The following is an 18354-nucleotide window of genomic DNA, read 5'->3' on the forward strand; positions in this document are numbered from 1 at the left end:
TTTGGTCAAAGTGTCGACGCGTCTTGTACTATAGCTCATTAATTAATCAAAATTCATAACACGTAGTGCTTTCATTCTGTTGTTTCTAGCAAGTGATGACATTTTTTAAATATAAAGCTAGGGATAACATTTGGCACTATGCTCTCTCACAGTTCTTTCTAGATATTTAAATCATAAGATAATTTATTTATTTTTGAATGTAAAGGCTTTGATAGAGTACTGATTATAGACTTACATGATTAAACATAATTATATATTTAATATATTGGAATAACATCAAACCACATTGTAAGAATCTGGACAGCCGCGCATTTGTTTAGATCGAAGTTTTTAAGGGGCATGATTGAGTAGAGTTAATTAAATTGGTCATCTGAAAAGAAAACTCATGGTAAAGCAATGTGTGGGTTGAAAACAGATTTTTAAAACTTCCGGTTTGGAGTATTCTCCTTCATTTTATTTTACTTTAATTTCCATTACTTTACTATACTTTAAAAACTTCAATCCAGAGAGAGACTTGACTCAAATAAAAAAAAAAGGCCACAAATCAACGTAGAAAAATATCACAAATCGAGGACTCATGCTTAGACATGATGTTATGTTTCATCGAAAGATTTGTGCCCCTGATAAATGAACCGATATTCATTCTTAGATAAGATGTCACAATATGATTATAAACTTCTAGATCGCGAGTACTCATGTTGAAGTGATCAATTGTTCAAAGTGGGGGTTAGATCATGGAACAATAATATCAAAACTGATTTTGTTCCTTGCTATTTCTAACATCTTTAATCTAATTATAATTGAGTTGTGCCTTTATGCACGTTATTGTATTAACGCTTATGTGCGTTTTGATTAATTGTTTGTTGATATAGGATTGTTAGAATCGGCAAACAATCTTTGATCGTAAACAATACTCATTGGATAAAAGTTAAAGTTTTCAAAACAACTACGTACTTAAACGCGTGTACCCACGCAATTTATATAATTATACCTTTATAAATATAAATATAGTTTAATGATATCATCTTTGGACTCCTACACTTACAAAGATAAATATGTGAACATCAAAACTTCTTCATGCAGAAATGTTGCAAATGCATGAATAAATTGCAAACTTATAAATTTTCATATATAAAAATACAAAAACGTTTTTAGAAATAGTACTTTCAAAACTTTAAAAGTTAAGAGTATAATAAAGTATAATATTTTAGAACGAGTTTTCTATATATCTGTAGGATTATTTAATAATCTCATAACATAACAATCAATATAAATAGCAAATAGTAAGTTTTTTTTTTTTTTCTGCATATCGAGTTATTTTCCAAACAATTAAGATTGAATCTTCGTCACTTTTTTTTTTTCTTTTATCTCTTTTCATTATGCATCAATCGAATTCTTAATATTACGATCAACAATAACTATCCTCAATTCTATCAAATAAAATTGACTATATAAAGCATCATATTTTTAAGTCCAATAATATTATATATGATATACATTACACAGAAATAATAAAATAAAATCATGTTATCTAAGTATACAATAATATAACCTATATAAAAAAACAATATAATGTAGAAATTATTTTTCTCTCCCTAATATAAAGGAATAATATAATTTAAAAATAGTTTTTTTATCCATATGTAACTAACTATAAAAATCCATCTACGTGAATATTGTGTCGCTATTTTCCTCTCTTAACTATCATCTTTTCGCACACCAAGATGTGGTCCAATTGACGAGCATCCCTTCTTTCATTCGAAAAGTTTGAGTTCGACTCGTGCAGTCCGCATAATTATAATATAATAAAAAAAACTACCATATTTTATAAGCTATTTAATGTTTAATATCCAACAACCCTGTCCCAAGTGATTATAGGTCTTCCTATCATCTCCTCTCTATTCACATATATATATATATATATCCTCACATTTTTTAATTGAGGCTTCTCTATCACATGTCCAAACCACCTAAATCTACCATCCATTATCTTCTCATCTATATGTACAACTTTTAAATTGGTCATTATAATTTCGTTTCACACCTTATCTCTTAGAGTGAGTCCACTCGTCCATCTCCATATCTGCATCTCTGCAGCCTTAATCTTGTGTTCGTGTTGTTTTTTTATCGGCCAATATTTGCTCCTATTTAGAATAGTTGGTCTCATTGTTCTTCTATAGAAATTTTCTTTTAGTTGACTCGACATAAATCTATCATACAAGATATATGTTGCTCTTCTCCATTTTGTCCATCCTACTTGAATATGATGGGGAGTTCCATGCCAATCTTCATCTTGTTGTAGAATATACCATAAATATCGAAACCTCTAGCATCTCGCTACATCCAATCCTCCCAACTAGATTGTACTAGTCTAACTTTTCCCTTGCCCACAAAAGTTGCAGTGCATATATTACGTCTTACTGCTAGTCAACCTAAAACATTTCGACTCTAACGACTCCCTCCACTATTCCGACTTCTCATTTACTCCTTCTCTACTATCGTCAATCAAGATGACATCATTTGTAGATAACATACATCATGACATGTCATCATGAATGTGTGGGAGTCAATATATCCATCATTAAAATGAAAACATATGGATTTAGAATTGAGCCTTAATATACACTTATGGTGATATGAAAATCATGTCTCTACTCTACCATTTATCTGACCAACGGGCACCAAATAACATTTCTAGAGACTCTATCATATACCTCGTTTGGATAGATGAACACTATATGTAAGTATTTTTTTATTGCTTCTATACTTCTATCTCAAGCTCTAGATAAGAAATATCGCCACCATAGTTGATCGTCCGCACATGAAGACAGATTGATTCTCAAATATCGTAGTAGTAGCTCTCATTCTATGCTAAATGATATGGTCTAATAATTTTATAGTGTGACTAATAGCTTGATATCTTGATAGTTAGTACAATCTTAAATGTTTCCCTTAGTTTTGAAAATAATGATTAATTTATTTTTTCTCTAACCATCTGACATCTCATATGAGACTATTATCTGGTTAAATAGTATTAATAATCAAGTAACACATTTATCTTTAAGATACTTTCACACCTCAATAGGATATTATCTCGACTACATATTTTCTCATTTCTTATAGCTTCACTTACTTTACAAAAATAGATCATCCTCATATAACAAATCATTCTATCTTCCTCTCTAAGAGGTTTATCTATTTGATCCCCTTATACTCCCTTAAGTAGTTTTTCAAAGATAATTTTTTTGTCTCCAATTGATATCTATATCGCATGCCAACGCCATGTTCTCTTCATCCTTTATATATTTTATCTCATTTATATTTTTATTGCTCATTTTTCTTTGACGGATAATTTTGAATATTTCCTTTTTTCTTTTTATAGTGTCTAATTTTTGTCCAACCTATTTTGTCTCTAGACAAAAAGCTGTTTACTTTTTTTTCTCTCCATTACCCAATTATTTCTAGCAACTTCCATGTAAAAATATCTATATTCCAACTATCTAATTACAACGTCCTAGCTATAAGCTCCATCTATTTTTTTGGAACCTCATGCATACGCCCTTTATTCCTATCTATATGTCTACACTCTACCCCACTATCTGTAGTAAGTGATGAAAACTAAATTCTTTACCCACATACGTCACACAGTGTTTGAGAACCCTTACTCATTTAATATTATATATGCGACGATATGGCATGTCGCTTGTTGAAGGGTGCGCTCCTGGCCCTTGATTATTCATCGATGTACCCAAGCACCCAAAATCTGATACAACGCTTGCTTTTGAGGCTACGCCGCAAGAAATAATTTATAAAATTCATATCATGAAGTTTTCGTATATTTTTATGTTGGTTGTCAACCTACCGCAACGACGGAATTAAAATCCTAATATATAACACAAATAAGCAATAAAATGATTTTCATGGTGTGATATTGATTCAACAGCAAGCTGGATCAAAGCAACTAAGGGGGCGTTCTTTTTCCGTTTTTGTTCGACTTGTCATGATTTGATTATATTTGATTATGATTTTGGATGATGGGATGAGTTAGTGGATAGTTGATATATGGTTAAATATATATATTATAATAATATAAAAAAGTATAGTGTAGGTAGGTAGTGGATGATTGATGTGTGGTTAAATATATATTAAAATATTATTAAAAATTATAATCTTATATACAATTGCGAGACTTTTTCAATTTCAAATTTGTTTAAATTGCAAATTCAATTGCAAATTTTATTGTCAAACCATCATCCCACACATGGCATTTAATTAACGAATAGTAATTTGATACATATATTTAAGAATTTTGAGTTTAATTAGGAATCAAATTATAATTTTAAGTCAAAACACAATAATAACATAATGATTCCTAATAAATTCTACCAATTACTTATTTCTAATCATATGAGATTTTTATTCTCTTTTCTCTTTGCATCACGAGTATATATAGCTATATACACCATATTAACTTTACACCGGTACAAACAAAAGTTTTCCGTACAATTTTAATATAAGCAAAAATTTCTCTTCCTTTGGTAAGTTTTTTTTTTCAAACGAGATTAATATATATCTTAATTTATTGTTTTATAAGAACAATGTCAGGGGATTTTATTTTGATGCCAGCAAGCCACGATACATGTGTCTATCCTTCATGCTCCCAAATAAGTCGAAATATTATTGTAATTAGCAACTTAATCACAGTTCAATATGCATTCGTCGTGATTTTTGTAAAGAATCCGTAAGAACATCAAGTATTAATATACTTGACCGAAAAGCTAACAACTACTAGTTACTTAATTAATTATTGAGTACTTTTTTGTTGTTCTTTAAGTTAGTTTATTTTCTTTTTTAAAATTCATATTTTTATCTTGATCTTTTGATTATATATCGCTTTATTGGAATGGCGTCAAAATATTCTCTAATCGATGATGTTTGTCCCGGACGTATTGATTGGAAGATTAAGTCTCGCGTTTTGAATCTTTGGATTGTGCCAAGTTTCTATAACCGTATAGCAGACGGATGTATAGAGATGATTTTGCTCAATGAAAAGATTTTTTTTATCCTTAGAATATCTATGATGTAGAATTCTTTGAATATTTTTTTTCTTTATCTAACAAATTTGTCTTTTCTATATTTTTTATTGTGTGTGTAGCATGGCCGCATTCAAGCAACAATTAAAAAGGTTCTTCTTGCAAAATATAGACAACAAATAAGTGAAGGGGAAGTAAATAGCTTCCAAAATTTGTTGGTCACTACATCTACCAACAAATTTAAAGCTACTAAAAATCAATATAAATTGACCTGTTTGACAAGTATTATAGTTGAAAAAAATTTGGATGAAGGGATCTCAAAATTTTCTTTTAATTTTGTGAGATTTGATTCAATTTTGAATAAGGAGAATGAATCGTTTATGATTGGTAAGTTTACTTTTTAATTTTTATATTTAGTTTTCTTTGTTTTTCTTATAATCGTATAAATCTCTTAAAAATACAGATATTATTGGACATGTCGTGGAAAATGAAAAAATAAGGGAAATAGTCAAGCCAAACAAAATAATGAAATTATTTAACTTTATTTGTGAGGATTAGGAGTAAGTTTTTTTTATCATTATTTATGTTATAAATTTAATTATCTCATTGATTTTTATTTATTATGGTTTTTTATTTTTAAATTCTTACTTATATTTCTCTATACATGACAGAGGATTATATAATGATTAAGAAATTCATAAAGGTTAGAGGATTGAAGAAGGATACAAGTCTTAGTTGGATGGATTGAGGAAAAGGTTCGAATTCTTTATACATAGGGGAACGAGCGTAAGTTTATTCAGCTACGTTATATTGTATATTATGTCGAGTATGATTGTAATTGACAACCATTGTGGAAACATTAAAAGGCTTCATCTATTTTGGAGTATTGGTAGTACACAATGAAATTGAATCTTATTTTAGGAAAAAATATATTTAATCGATTAATATAAATCTTTAACCTTTTAATCCTATTTTGTTACTAGATTTCAAAGTTTTTATTACTTGCCCTTCAAGTAAGAAACCCTAGAAGCTCACAAATACTTGCAATTTTGACTTAGTGTTTGTATAGAGACCAAAATACAAGAGGAATATAATTATAAAGTACTCTCTCCGTATTTAGTCATCATTATTGTCTAGATACATCAAATTTATAATGAATCTAAAAAGTGATAGTGTCAACTATTTGTATACAAAGGTAGTAACATATAATTCCTAATTAAAACAGACTTGATTAAGAAAAATATTCCTAATATCAAACTTATGGATGTTGTCATGACATATTAATCGTGTACTTTGCACAAAATTTTAGTGCCGATATTATCATAAGTTTCAATACGATGTTAAAATTTGTCCATCCACATAATTTATTATGTTTGATAGAAAAGTTTAATCGAAAAAAATAGAAGATTTTTTATTGATCTATAAATTAAATAATTTTGAAAGAGCAAACTACTCTCGTCTAATAGATGGGTCATCTGACTAGTGATAATAAAATATAATATGAGTTAAAGTTTATTTTGAGTCAAAATGAATCAAAGTCAGACAAAACGAAAAAAAAGAAAGAAAAAAAGAAAAACGCAGCCTAAAAGTATTTGATTAATTATGTAGCTCTGCCCTTTGTTTTTAATTTTTTTGAAGTCTCCGTGTATTTTATAATGAAAAGGCAAGATACCACAAAAAGATTAAAGGATATGATCGAGGACTACGGACTACTTTTACGAATACGATTTCACTTTTTGAGTTTAAGTATCTTTGTCGTCATATTCTTTTGTAAAAGCTAATAGACACAGCACTATCTTTTATTTTATGTATAATTTGCACTTAGTTTTGTTTTGTTTTTCTTTTTTTCAGAATATATAATTTGCACTTAGTGATCCCATGTTTAGTTGGAACTAGATATTCTCGAAAAAAAATATTGGAACTAGATTCTCTACTAATTAGACTTGTGTTCTATGTAATCTTTTAAGATTTCCTCACTGCATATATCTTTGTAGACGGTTAATATTTTAATTCATAAACATCTTTATTAATACAAATCTTCAAGGATGAGTGACGTAACATCTTAAAATATGAGGGAAAGTAACAAGAAAGTATGTATATATATATATATATAATTTAGCTATGCGTAGACAAACAACATCACTAGATCATCATATCTTGGCAACACCAAAGGATTTATTGAATTAATTGTATCCGTTGTTAAAAGGCAAGGCTTGTTGTCCAGATAATTATTGAGATGGATGTGGAGAGGATTACACATTTCAAAACCAATAAAAAAATATATTGGAGGTATTTTGATAAAACTATCGAATCTTAAACATGAGACTTTGCAAGAACTCGATCAATAATTGAGCATTAAATCCTTTAAACTTTTAGTAGAAATATATATATAATTAAATAATAAGTAGATGAAATTAAATTGGAGAAGAAAAGAAATTCCCAATCCATTACATTTAGTACTTCCTTCTATTAGTAGCCAAACAATTTTTTGTAAATATTCTTTAGATGTTCTTCTTCCATCGTAAAAAGCAAAATATTAGAAAAAGAACATCCTTTGTTAAGAAAAAAAATATAATGTATATATGAATGTTTTTACTGTTAGGTAATACTTTTACCGCTCAAAGATGAAAATAAGAGAACGATTGACAATGTAATTACAGGTTGTCCTATTTACTTGAAAATGATTTACAATTAAGCTCTAGACGAAGCTAGGTTGACAAGCGAGCAATCCAATGAACACTCTCGATTCGTTAGGAAAGACTCCCACTCGATAAAGGAACCTAAGAAAAGCTTGCTTGCAAAAAGAATTCTACTTTACTTATCTTTCCACTAGTAGAGAATACGTTGGTATTCCAAGACTGTCTCAATCTACATAATATTAATCGAGTTTAATTATAAGCGAGCTGATTATTTACTTCAAGAAAGAACCCATGAAAGGGAACAAAGAAATCAACAGTAAAGGTGTCTCATTTTTGTCCCTTACGATCTCGTCTACCGATCTCATTCGAGATCCTTTCATCGTTCTGAGACTGAGATGGTCTGGGCTTGGATTTTGTTCCACCTACCAATTCATCCCATCCCCCAAAACTGTTTGTGTCTTCTTGCTCTCCCTTATTCACAGAACTATCATCCTTCCATGATCGATATCTCGTCTTTCCTTTTGTTGTTGTCCCTCCATGATCTTTTGGCTCTTACATTACGAAAGGTTTTCTCCTCCTCTTTGACTTACGTCTGCGTCTTCTACTCACTCTTTCCGAACATCTTTTCGTATGCCAGTAAAAGTAATGAGAGCCCAAATGGAAGTGAAAATGCCATTAGGAAAAGCTTTGGGGCCTGAGGCTAGTAGCCAGGATATGATGATGAACGGAAGCTGCCAGCCATATACGATTTAAACACCTGACATAATATAGCAGTAGATATTCAGGATATGTCAAATGCTCCCTTTTTTTTTTTTTTTACTATAGATGCAAAAAATAAATGTCAAGTGGAAAAAGAAGAAGAAGCTATAGTTCATCAGGGAACAAGAAACAAATGGATGCAATTGACGATGTCCATGGCCGAGTCTACGATTAATAAATGCAGAATGGTAAATGCCACCATGTATCCTAATTAGTAATATTCGTATCTTAATTGAGCATACATGCTAGATTGCTAGACAAAAGGAAAATAGAATTGTTAGTTGGTCTTTTTATTCTGCTTTCTAATTCAAGTATGATGAAAAGAGCTCATCTTAGGTGAACAAACCAATTTGATATCGATCAACCGAGAATCCAAATTGAATATTATATAGACAAGTCGCAGACTTTTTCAATTTTTCAATTTATTTCAAATTTAATTATAAATTTTATTGTCAAATCAAATTTGATATAAAGCGTTTTATTGATAAATAATAATAATTTGATACATGTATTTTAAAATTTTAAATTTAATTAAATTTCAAGTTATAATTTTAAGTTGATGATATTATTCTTTTTATTTTAATAGAAAATCAAAATACAATAAAAATATAATAATTTTTAATAAAAATTCTACCAATTATTTGTTTTTATTATAATAATTTTATTTTTAATCAATTTTTTATTTATTATTTAAAAATTAATCCTAATAAAATTATAATATATTATATATTTTTTTAATTTTTTTAATTTTTTTATTAAACAATTCTTCGTAATAAAATTCATTAATTTTTTTTATTTTTAATTAAAATAAAAATATCTTTTTTTTAAATAATTTTTATTTAAAAAGACATATTGTTAAAAAAATTATTTTTAATCAAATTATAATATATATTATATTTTTTATTAATTCATCATATATAATAAAAATTCGTTATTTTTTTTTTATTTTTAATTAAAAGGAATATATTTTATTTTTCAAACGGGTAATACTGAAATGAGTAATGAGAATGTGAACTCTCTCCACCGAAATCATCATATTCTCTACTTCAATTAGAAGCAAAGCTAATTTCGGTATGGGTAATGGGAAACTGAACTCTCTCCAAACATGAATCCAATTGTCCATAACTATTTTTGTCTTTTTTCTTGCACAATCAGCTGGCACCCCAATCACATGAACCAATACATACCCAAAAACAAATTTCATTCATTTGCATTATCTGAATAACAATTTACGAAACAAAATTCGTCTTTTTCAACATACCTCAGTCTAGAAGTCTGGTGGTGAGTATGTACCGAAGTGTGAGTGACTGAAATCCAAGCGCCATTCATCCCATGTATACTTTCACCTGTTTATTAATTATATTAAAAGAATCAAGTTGAAGTTTTTAATAAAAGAAAAACCAAATTAATTATGTACCCACCTTTAATATTTTGGTAACAAATCATACTTTCTTGAGGTAAAAAATTTCATTGTTGGACCGTTTTCCATCAGAAAGTCTGGTTATTATCATGACCATAGCCTCCATTTGTCTTAAGCATCACATGCATCACCAAGAATATTTCCCATAAATTTCATTTCTTAAGCCAACACCAAATAAGAATCGAGAAGATAATAAAAATACTTTCGTATAGTATATCAGGTAAAGGGAAGTTTGTCCACTAGACTGCCAAATATATCCTGGATCGTACCATAGTGTATGATGCACTTCATACAAGCATGCAGAACGGAAACTTAAAGTAGTTTTGACTTAGACAAATTCTTTCAAAGAGCATGAAATATTAAGCCACATATATAAACACATATTTTTAATGCACATATATAAACATATATTTTTAGGGACTATCGAAGTACCTGCCTGAGAAGAACCTCATTGAAATTGGAAAGAGTTTCTCAACAGCATGAACCTGAAAGCATAAAATTTAAAAAGTTTCATATATAACAAGTGAAGTGCCTGCGCAATAGCGCAGGATTATTTGGGACGTTTTTTTTTCATAAAGAATTTGGATTGTCTAAGATGAGATGTAACGTAAGACTTAATGTGTTTAATGAAAATTATGAGATTCAATGTAAATACTACTATTTTATTATTTTTTATATATTGAATTTGATATTCAAAAATAAAATAAAAATGTATATATTGGATTTTTCTTTCTATTCGAGAGGAATCAGACCAAACCAATTTCGATTCGATTTTTTTTTTCTCAAGTATAATCCTGCAATGGTAAAAGTAACCGTTTGGTTCCTATTTCAAACATTATTGAACAGTTTCGTCCCTCCAAACATAAATCAAACCAAATGGTCCCTCTAACGTTAATTTTTGAACTAGTTAGTCCCTCAACCCTAACGGACGTTAATTTTTGCCGATTTGGCACTTATAGCCAATCATAGAGTGACACGTGTCACTTACATGTAAAAAATGCCACCTAGATTTTTTACATGTAAGTGACACGTGTCACTCTATGATTGGCTAAATGTGCCAAATCGGCACTTTATGTTTGGAAGGACGAAACAGTTCAGAAACGTTTGAAACAGGGACCAAACGGTTCAAAAACAATTGAACCAGAGACCAAACGTTTCAAAAACGTTTGAACTAGGACCAAACAATATGAAAATGTTAGAAATAGGAACCAAGCGGTTCAGAACGTTTAAACCAGGGACCAAACAGTTCATTTGAATCAGGGATCAAACGGTTCAAAAACATTTAAATCAGGGACCAAACTGTTCAGCAACGTTTTAAACCAAGGACCAAACGGTTCAAAAACGTTTTGAAACAAGGACCAAACGGTTGAGAAACGTTTAAAAAGTCTAGGTGGCATTTTTGTTTGCACAATCTGCAATTGAAAAATTCGAAATAATAGATACACGTTTGATTCGTTTCATTTTTCTTCTATCTATTACGATGTTTTTTGCAGTTTTTTTTATCCTTTGATTTAAAATTTGAGATAGCAATGGATAATTATTTTTTTAGGGATTATTAGAATTTTATATAAAATTGAGTTGTAATTGTAGGTGGTGAGATAAATAGTAGCGAGAATTAGTATGGATTATGTATGGATTAGGTGAGAGGGGAATCATATATAGTGTAAGTGAATTACCCGCAAAAATGCGGGGTAAAATGCGGGGTTAATGGTGTTGTCGTAATTTTTTTTTTTGTATGTGAAAAAATTTTAAGGATCTATGCATAAATTTTGGAAATATAGGGCATGCAAGCATTTGCTATCTTGATGGTAGGACATGTAAGTGCATATGCTGATTAAGCAAGAGTAAAAAGGAATGGCTTTCATGTACGATATGTTCATACTTTAAACGATCAAAGTTTTTTTTTTTTTTCAGGCAATGATCAAAATTTATTAGTGACTTAAATATTGTGTAGACCAATCCATGAATTTTGTTGGCTCAATTTAAGTGTAGGTTTCAGATTGTAAGTTCCGATTTTGTTCTTAATTAGATATCATTCGATTGTAAAATATGGGTTAATATTTAATTAATATGAATCGTGTGATCATTATGAATATTATGTCAAAATTATTTTGTATTGGTGAGCTTATGTTGGTCGAAGATGTAAGACTAATTCATATTATGAGGAATAACATGTACATGTCATATGGTTTAGGTGTGGCTGCAGCACAAACGTGGGCCGGAGATTACGGCCCAGTCGGCTGGATATTTCTTTTTGGCAATTTTCAGAACAATATGAGAACCATGTGGTCATTGAGACATATAATCTGTATATTAATCAAATCGATCCGGTTTCGTTTTGTTTTGACAATTTTTCTCTCTTCAAGCTTCTGTCTCTCCGCTCTGAACCGTACGGAAAGTTCCAAGAACCGAGGGCTGCAACTGGTAATTTCGGTGTGCTTTCATTGCTTTGGGGAGATAAATACGATTGTGAGATTAGTTTTTTCAGATTAGAGGCCGTTTGGTGTAGACCGAGATTTGAAAGTTCAGATCTCATACTTGAAGTTGTATGGTTTTCGATGTCGTCAAGCTCGGGCTGTCGGACGATGGATTGGGTCTCCCCATATTTATTCCATGGAGGCATGTGTACTGGATGTTCGAATTTGGCAGTTTTTAAATATGAGGACCAATATGCAATAAATTTGAAACTAAAATATTCTGCTGCTTGGCTCCTAAAGTGGTGCAAGTGGGTGAAGAGGTGAGACCGTCATCAATGGGAAAACTGTACGTGTTCTGCGCGTAACTCTCGGATTTTTTTTTCACGGCACTTGGCGCGTGGTTGCACGCCGGCCAATTTGATTGGTTGAAATTGATTTTTTCACTTTCCCACACGCGGGTATAAGTAACTCGCTCTGTGGAGCCAAGAATCCGTCCCCCTTTCATAGTGTTTTATAGATTTATAGCACCAATGAAGGTTCAGAATTTCAACCTAGAGAGAAAAAAATTAGAAACAACCCTCAATACCTCCAAAGGAGATCCTTGTGTTTAATGAACTGCTAACCCAAAAAAAGGTATATCTTATACGAAGCTTCCCAGTATTTCTTTATGTTAAAGGCAACAGCTCCATATGTGAGGAACACCTAAGACATTAAAAATTGTAAACGATATCTACGGGAAGTACCCAATAAACCTTCAACGATGGAGATACAGTTACAAAGTATGCATATTTGGTGGACTTACATAATGTGGTGATCAAAGCATTCAAGGTTGAAACTGTTGGATTCAAGTTAGCTGACTTAATATCCTCATAGAGCTCAAGTGCCTTCTCCCAGTTGTTGGCCTAAATAACACTTGATCAGGGTAGTTAAGATATCACTGGACAATTTTCACCAATGAACAATTTTTTCATGAAGGCACGTGAGCTGTAAATTGCAATAACTTGTTAAAAGACTAATCATAAAGCCAATGCTTAACAACACTCATGGAAAAGCCAATTTTTAAAGCAATGAAACCAGTTATAACTTTATAAAATGACGTAAGCCAATGAAAACCTTGGCATCTAAGGATCCACTAATAAAGTATCTGTCATGGACAAAATGGATACAAGTTGCTGTTTCAAGGCAGATTGAACAACATGGCCACATTAGTAACACAATGATAAGGTAAGTGATAAGGTAGATGGATTTATTTCCTTTGATTCGATGCAGATAAAAGAGATAATGAATAAACCAATGATCCGAGAAATGATTAATAGAAAGTGAACCCTTGAAGGAGATGACAGTCGTGCATTAATGACCAATAGCTTGAGATTTTTCATGTCGATGGCAAAACAGAGTTTCCGCACAACATTATATATTATTGATCACTTTTAAGAGATGGTAGCATAGCTCTCCAAAGACTGCTTGCAAGCCATTCCCACAATAAAACACGACAGAACAAAAGTAACGAAGCCTCAATCCCATATATAGTTTGCAAAACAAAATTAACTGTGCGTCATCGAACTGCATATTCGAAACATACCTTTTATTGGTCCGGATTCCCGAATTCTTTCTTTCTTCACAGTTGATTTTAGGGTTTAATAAAACTGGATATTTCTTCGAAGACACGTCATATGTATAGCCGAAGAAGCGAAAGCAAACTTAATTGGAGCAATTTGAAGGTCGTGGGGAGAAGATCGTGGGGGTGGAGAGCTGTTGAGGGGAGAGAGTTTTCGTCGATGGCGATTTCGACGGGAATGAATTCGAAGGAGAGAACACGGCGTTAGTTGACTCACGGATGGAACAAAAAGAAAACCAGTTGCATGACAAAGCATGGTTTCACGAATGGGCCGAGAATTGGAGGTGTCGTACACTCACGAGTTATGACTTAACGGGTGTGAAATCTGTATGTTTAATTAAGTAATTGTTTAGTTGATCACTTGGAAAATCCAAATGCTGTCGAAGACATCATCAATACTCCCAGACGATTTACGGTTCATTTCCCTCGTATCATTGGAATTGGACCACCAACGCTTCCGAGCTGTAAAATATCCTTCTTCTTCTAATTCGTCGTCTGCTTCAAATTTTCTAAATTTTCAAAAGGATCGACGTCGTTCTTGCTGAACTTGAAGCTGTTTGTACGGAAAGTCTTGGCATTGTAGTCCCAGTTACGGCGTTCGGTGGCGGATAATGAGAATGGAGACGATGAGGAGATTGTTTATTAGCTGGTGATTATAAGAAAGAACAAAGGGAGGAGTTGGAAGGAAGACAATGATGAGGAGATTGCTCTCCATTTGCCACGTTCTTTCTAGCTCCAATCATTTTTATTCCCACCAGGTGACGTGTATTTTATTACAAAAACCCTTATAGTTAGGCCTACGTTTTATGATGCCCCCTGTTGTTTTAAGTGATGCGAATTATCTCAGCATTGATTGTTAAAATTCTGTACAAAAATATTCCAATTACAGTACTTTTGCTTATTAAAGATCAAACTTTAAAATAGACTATACCTTAAGGACAATTTTCGAGATAATAACATTTTTGCTATCTAAACAGTGAAAAATTAATATAACGATACCTCACACTTTTTTTTAATATTTTGCTATCCATCCGTTAGTTTTATTAACAGATTCATATTTATCCTCAAATTTTGTCTATATGGCAGCAAACTTTCGTCAATTTTGTACAGTCATTGCCAAACAAGCAATACATCACGTGCTGACTTAGCAAAAATGTCACGCCATCATCATCAGCTAAAAATGGTTGTCGGACTACCGTCGGTGTTCGTCAGAATTTGGAAATTTTGCTATGGTTGGACACGTTACGACGATACGAATGTCTTGGTGGTGTCAGATTTTTCAAATTTACAACCGTTTGGTCTAGATCTTTAACGGTTCGGCCACCGTACTTTTAAGCTTAGATCTACACCAAACGATGGTAAATTTAAAAAATCCGACACTATCACTACGGTCGTCTAGTTGAAACGAGTCCCACCATAAAAAAATTTCCAGATTCTGGCGATCACCGATGGTGGTCCGACAGCCCCTTGAAGCGGCGTCGCCGTCTTCGGTGGCCGGAATCTAGAAATTTTGATATGGAAGGACTCGTTTCGACGAGATGAATTTCAAGGTGGTATCGGATTTTTCTAATTTACAACCGTTTGGTGTAGATCTAAGATTAACGGTTTGGTTACCGCATCTTTAAGCTTAGATCTACACCAAAGAATTGTAAATTTGAAAAATCCGACATCACCATGACGTTCGTATCGTCGAAACGGGTCCGGCTATAACAATATTTCCAGATTCCAACGACTATCGACGGTGGTCTGACAATCATTTTTTGCTGATGATGACATGTCATTTTTTGCTAAATCGGCACGTAATGTTTTGCTTGTTTGGCGATGATTGTGCAAAATTGACGAAAATTTGCTGCTATATAAACAATATTTAACGAAAAATATGATTTTGTTAGCGAATTTAACGGACGGATGGGAAAGTATTAGGAAAAACCACAAAATAACATTTTATTAATTTTTTAAGAAAGAAAAATGTTATCATCCCGACAATTTTCTATTTAACTTAATTTAAAACGCGCGTGTACAAAGACATTATATCAGTATTTCTCTGTTGGCGGGAAGAAACAAACAAAAAGGAAATGAAATGAAAGCTATAAATAAAAACCCTAAATTTCAATTCCCTAATTCGTAATCAAAGTTTGAATACTTTGGTTCAATTTCACTTCATAATGTACTGGCTAGCTACCAGAAACGCGGCTATTTCGTTTCCCAAGTGGTGCTCTCTCGCTCTCATTCATGGCCGTCCTTGTGCTCGTACATATACTTCGTTTCGTCTTTCTCCAGTTCTTCAGTATAATCTCTTTTCCCCACTATCATTTGCAAAAAAATTAATGAAAATGGTGCCTTTAGCGGCTGTTGTTGTGAATACTCTGTTATCATTGACTAGGAGTTGGTGGTTTGTTTGTATAAAAGTAACAGGTTTGGAAAGGATATATTGTTTCAAGGTTTTCAAAGGAACCACGAAGAGTGCAAAGAAGTTTAAGTCCACTGCCAATGTGCTAGATGATAAGGGCATTTCTAACTTGATTTGGTGGAAGGAGGTTAGCTGCTTCCACTTTCATATACAAGTCACTTCTCTGGATTTATCTATTTTAATTGAAAAAAAATAAATGTATTTGTTATTGCGGAGGTTGCAAAAGTGTAGGAAGCCCTCTACTATCCATCTAATTCAGCTTCCAGCCGATGCCGACCAGCAGTCGCTAAAAACAATTCGAAAGTCGCACGCCCAAGTTCTCTCCAATAGGCTGTTATCAGAATCCATCTTTTGCCACAAAACTCATCACTGCACATACTCTCTGTGGTTGCCCAATTGAGTTTTAACGTGTTTTTGACTCCGTATTGGATAAGAGTGTGTACCTCTGGAACTCAATGCTTAGTGGGTTTGTTAAGACTTGTCGCCTTTAGCTTGTTCAATGAGATGGGGTGGAATAATGTATTGCTGTCCATATCCAAAGTGACTGCTGAGGTTGGAGATGTGCGATAAGGTATGTTTAGTCATGGTAAGAGTATCAGTATTGGAGTTAATTCAGATACTGTCATTTCCAATTCTTTTATATAGCCATCTACTGCAAATCTGGAGAATTTCAGGAATCGATGAAGTTTTTGGATGAATTGCCGCGCAGAAATGTGGGTTCTTGCCTCTTGGCATGTAATAACATCTGCCTATGTTGATTCAGGGGTTGTTATTTTGACAAGGAAATGTGGGAACTAGTTAGAAACATGAGAAGTGAAGGACTGAAACCAGACACAATCACAATTTCAAGTCTTTTGCCTTTACGCATGGGTGATTCTGAAAGATGTTATTATGGGAGGGAGCTACATTGTTTTATTGTGAGAAACGAATTGGATTTTGTTTCATTTCACAAGTTCATTTGGGGTCTTGTTTGATTGATATGTATTCAAGAAGTGGTCGAACGATAGAGGCTCGGAGAACATTTGATAAATTGGACCGAAAGAATGTTTATACTTGGACTGCCATGATTAATGGTTTTGTGCAGAATGGATTGTTGGATGAAGGTCTGGTTCTTTTCCATGAATTGCAAGTTAGAGATAAAATTAAACCCAATGAAGTATCACTTGTAACAATACTGCCTGCTTGTAGTTCACTTGCTGGTTTAGTTGGAGGGAAACAAATTCATGGTTTTGCAACTAGAAGAGAGTTGAATCATAATTTGTCCCTAACTAATGCTTTCATTGACATGTATTCAAGATATGGCAGTTTGGATAAAGCAAGACGGATTTTTGAGGATGTTCTAGTTTGTAAAGTTGCAATCACTTGGAGTTCAATGATATCGGGACATGGCTAGAATGGAATGGCTGAGGAAGCCATCCTTTTTTATAATAAGATGATTCGACTGGGTAACAAACCAGACACGATAACAGTGGTTGGATTTCGTTCTGCTTGTGCAAGATCAGGTTTTGTAAATGAAGGCCTCAAAATTTACAATTCTGCATAAATGAATATGGAATTAAGCCAACTGTTAAGATGTGTTCTTGTATTGTCCATTTGTTAGGTCGGTCAGGAAAATTAGATGGAGCATTAGATTTTATAAAGAAAATGACACATCTGGAACCTGGTTCTAGTGTCTGGGGAGCTCTTGTTGAAGCTTTTACAGTGCATGGAAATTCTAGGATGAGGGAACATGGAAATAACTTCGTATTCAGTTAGAACCAGAGAATCCTTCGAATTATATTTCGATTTCGAATTTACTTGATTCATCCAGGAGATGGGATGCGATAGCTTAAGTGAGATCGACGATGAAAGAAAAGGGTCTAAAGAAGACTCCATGTCTGTAGTTGGATTTGCATTAATGGGAAAAAGCACAGTTTCTATGTAGCCGACCAGGCACATCCTAGTGCCACTTTTATATACAACATGGTGGATGACCTTGTATCAATGATGAGGGAAGTTGATTTCCCTCCCTCCATTGAGAGTAGGGTTGGCAACGGAACGGATCGAATATTTCTTTAA

At 32.4% G+C, this 18354-nt stretch overlaps 1 pseudogene; it reads left to right on the top strand.

The window, feature by feature from the left end:
• Positions 1-8317: 8317 nt before the first annotated feature.
• LOC139885140 (pentatricopeptide repeat-containing protein At2g37320-like) lies at positions 8318-18354 on the top strand (annotated as a pseudogene).

The sequence above is a fragment of the Rutidosis leptorrhynchoides genome, unplaced genomic scaffold, assembly GCF_046630445.1.
Source record: "Rutidosis leptorrhynchoides isolate AG116_Rl617_1_P2 unplaced genomic scaffold, CSIRO_AGI_Rlap_v1 contig82, whole genome shotgun sequence".
In the NCBI taxonomy this organism is placed as follows: domain Eukaryota; kingdom Viridiplantae; phylum Streptophyta; class Magnoliopsida; order Asterales; family Asteraceae; genus Rutidosis; species Rutidosis leptorrhynchoides.